Below are 4,021 nucleotides of genomic sequence, written 5' to 3' on the forward strand. Positions count from 1 at the left end.
TTGAGGATGGTGTAGATGATGCTGTAGATGAGGACGTCTTTGAGGATGTTGTAGATGATGCTGTAGATGGGGATGTCTTTGAGGATGGTGTAGATGATGCTGTGTGTGGCTGTAGATGATGCTGTAGATGAGGACGTCTTTGAGGATGGTGTGGACTCAGATTTTATTACCTCTAATAAGTGAGTGCCATCCAGCCATGAGGGGTCATTTATGGAAGAGCTTGATTTCTGTGTAACAAAGTCAAAAACATCCTGATTAACATTTTTTTATCACGAAAGAAGTAATGTGCTGAAATTGTAATAATTTTAAAACACTGATTTAATGTTGTGATTCAGACACCTTACTTGATTATTCTTGTCATAAACAAACTTCCTAAATCTTTTCAATTGTACACTAGTGATATTGGTCACAGGTGTATCGAGCCACCGGCTGACAGAGCTGAAAGCCTTCCTGACCAAATCCCTCTCACTCAAAGATAAATCCTCTTGCCTGGCCTTTTGGACAGAATGCTGGTTATAGAGATCCCACATCTCCTGAAAAGTATGGTTCTCTAACCCTTTCTGTTCATAAGCACATTGGTGGATGTTGGCCTCCAGGACAGATGACAGTTGTGGAAAGCTCTCTGCATACTCTGCCAGAAAGTCTCTAATCCAGGGACTTTGACCCTTTACATGTTTGTTGCAGAGTTCTTCTCTATGCTTGTCAACTAAACTGCAATAGATCAATTGCAAAATTAGCATTGAAACTTTGGAAAGATGAAAATATTATTTCCTTTTCACCTTTATTTATTTTTTTATAATCACTTAAAGGGTTAGTTCACCCAAAAATGAAAATTATGTCATTAATGACTCACCCTCATGTCGTTCCAAGCCCGTAAGACCTCCGTTCATCTTCGGAACACAGTTTAAGATATTTTAGATTCAGTCCGAGAGCTTTTTGTCCCTCCATTGAAAATCTATGTATGGTATACTGTCCTTGTCCAGAAAGGCAATAAAGACATCATCAAAGTAGTCCATGTGACCTCAGTGGGTTAGTTAGAATTTTTTGAAGCATCGAAAATACATTTTGTTCCAAAAATAACAAAAACGATGACTTTATTCAGCATTATATTCTCTTCCGGTTCTGTTGTCAATCCACGTTCGCGACGCCAGTGATGCTGCTGACGTAAGACGCTGCTGACGTGTTATCTGGTGCATCTGTGCATTCGTGTTCAAATAAATATGTCTGGTTAAAAATGCAAGTCTTCCCCTGTGTGGAAATCCTTAGACATGTTTGCAAAGATTGTTTTGTTTACAGCGTGCGTCTCCCTCAGACTGTAAACGAAGCTCGGGCGCACCAGATAACACGTCAGCTCGTCTTACGTCAGCGGACTCATGAAAGCGGATTGACAACAGAACCGGAAGAGAATAAAATGCTGAATAAAGTCGTCGTTTTTGTTATTTTTGGAACAAAATGTATTGTCAATGCTTCAAAAAATTCTAACTAACCCACTGAGGTCACATGGACTACTTTGATGATGTCTTTATTGCCTTTCTGGACAAGGACAGTATACCGCACATAGATTTTCAATGGAGGGACAAAAAGCTCTCGGACTGAATCTAAACTATCTTAAAATGTGTTCCGAAGATGAACGGAGGTCTTACGGGCTTGGAACGACATGAGGGTGAGTCATTAATGACATCATTTTCATTTTTGGGTGAACTAACCCTTTAAGCTTAAATAAAACTTTAGCTTAAATAAAATATGCTTACTACTTCATCTATCCCACATCATGTGACAAAAGCCAGTGAAATGGGGCATTGAGGTATTGGCCAAATGTGAGTACCAGCTTGCCCAGACACTGCTGTGGTGATGGTGCTGGGACCCCATCAGCGTGAAGTGCTCTTCAGCGAGGGCTAGTGCAGTGGACTGGTTCTGTCGTGTTGGTGCTGGGACCCCATCAGCGTGAAGTGTTCTTCAGCGAGGGCTAGTGCAGTGGACTGGTTCTGTCGTGTTGTTGCTGGGACCCCATCAGCGTGAAGTGTTCTTCAGCGAGGGCTAGTGCAGTGGACTGGTTCTGTCGTGTTGTTGCTGGGACCCCATCAGCCTGAAGTGCTCTTCAGCGAGGGCTAGTGCAGTGGACTGGTTCTGTCGTGTTGTTGCTGGGACCCCATCAGCCTGAAGTGTTCTTCAGCGAGGGCTAGTGCAGTGGACTGGTTCTGTTGTGTTGTTGCTGGGACCCCATCAGCCTGAAGTGCTGAGCAGCGGGCAGAACAAAACTCATCCTTCGCTCTCTGTAGGAACATCACCAATGTAGCCTGCTGACGACCCTCTGGAGCACTGGGGTTATGAAGACGGATGACCAGCGTTGACATATCAAGGTACACAGAAATAAAAACACCACATTAAAGGTAACTATATTTTACTCATAATAGTAAGATTTCTATATTCACCAGCCTGCGATGTATTCTCTTTCAGCCAATTAGTTAAGCCTATTAAATAAACATCACAAACATCAACATTACTAATGTTCATATGCAAAGCCTTATAAATTACAGGTATGTAATGTGCAGGTCATTACTTAAAATAACTTATTATCGATAGAAATATCATGAAAGGATGATTAATGTAATCTCATTCATCTTTATATTTAAATATTCCTAAACTACTAAAGTATGCTTTACTAATCCATGTAATAGTTGGCAATAGGTTAACTTCAAAAATCAGAGACGGTGTATAATGTTATATTAAGTATATTTTGGTTTTGAATTCTTTAGTAATTCTGAATTCAGCTTTTGTACACGGTCCTTTTGTACTATTGTCCTTACAGTCTGTAAAAACCTAAACTTTGACTGTGTCCTTCAATGTTTATTTAGAAGCACAATGTAATATTACATTGTATTGCTAATATTAATAGTAGCTACACAATGTGATAGCATTTCAAATATCTTCCCTTTTTTATTTCACCTTAAACATGGAAAGCAAACCTAGCCTGTAGCTAACTGTCTGCATCATCAATTTACTAGCTAGATGTGATGTGGACAATTAACAGAAGCTGACTTACCTTTTTCTCACTTTTGTGCTGAATGTCTTTTCACACTAGATTTTCCGTCTGTAGAGGCAGAAACAAAGAATTACGATCCAACTTGATAATATGCTTGCGCTCGTAACTGATAGATGTCAAATCACATCAGAATTAGCGGTTGTGGTCTCTGATTGGTAGTCTTCAGTCGACATCGACCGTGTGATTGGTAGTCTTTCACTAAAAATATGTAATTCATTGTGTCATAGACTAAATAATTTAGGGCATTTTACATGATTTATTTAGGTAGATTCCATGACAGAAATCAAGCCTTAACTGCTCAAAAAGATTACGTGTAATATTTTAACCATATTTTTTTAAATGAGTTACAACAGATATCTAGATCCCATCATGCTTTGCTTCAGACTGTTAAAGGAGAGCAAATGTTAAAATTAAGTGTTATTTGATGTGTTTTGCTCAATATTAATATACAGGGGAGATCTGTTAGTGTTTAATGTTCTATTATCTTGGAATTTAAAAGGTTTTCTGGAATGTCTGATATTTTGGGGTTACCATTGTACTGAAGAGTCGAGCCTGTGGTTCGGGTGAAATTGGCCTATTTCACATCAAGATATTAATCTTTGTATTTAAAGTTAATCGCATTATTCACATCAGTATAGTACTAATTTTATTGTTTTATACTGCCGTACAAACATACTGTTGTGCTTTTGATAAGTAGCTTTTAAATATGAATATAATGTATATAATTAAAAAAATTAAGAAATCTATTACATATGTTTCTGAATGTATTTTTCTTATAATGCATGAGTAAATACATCTGCAATATATTACACATACAGTACCATATCTGATCACATATGCATCTATATATTATTGAATATAAAATTACATACATTAAGTTCAACTACATTACTATATGTACAGGACATACAGAGGATTGAAATTCAGTTTCCCTCAGACCCATGGTTTAAAACACCAACATAACACAGACAAGTATTA

The sequence above is a fragment of the Siphateles boraxobius genome, unplaced genomic scaffold, assembly GCF_051911475.1.
Source record: "Siphateles boraxobius isolate OS27281-9 unplaced genomic scaffold, OSU_SipBor_1 308, whole genome shotgun sequence".
Taxonomy (NCBI): Eukaryota; Metazoa; Chordata; class Actinopteri; order Cypriniformes; family Leuciscidae; genus Siphateles; species Siphateles boraxobius.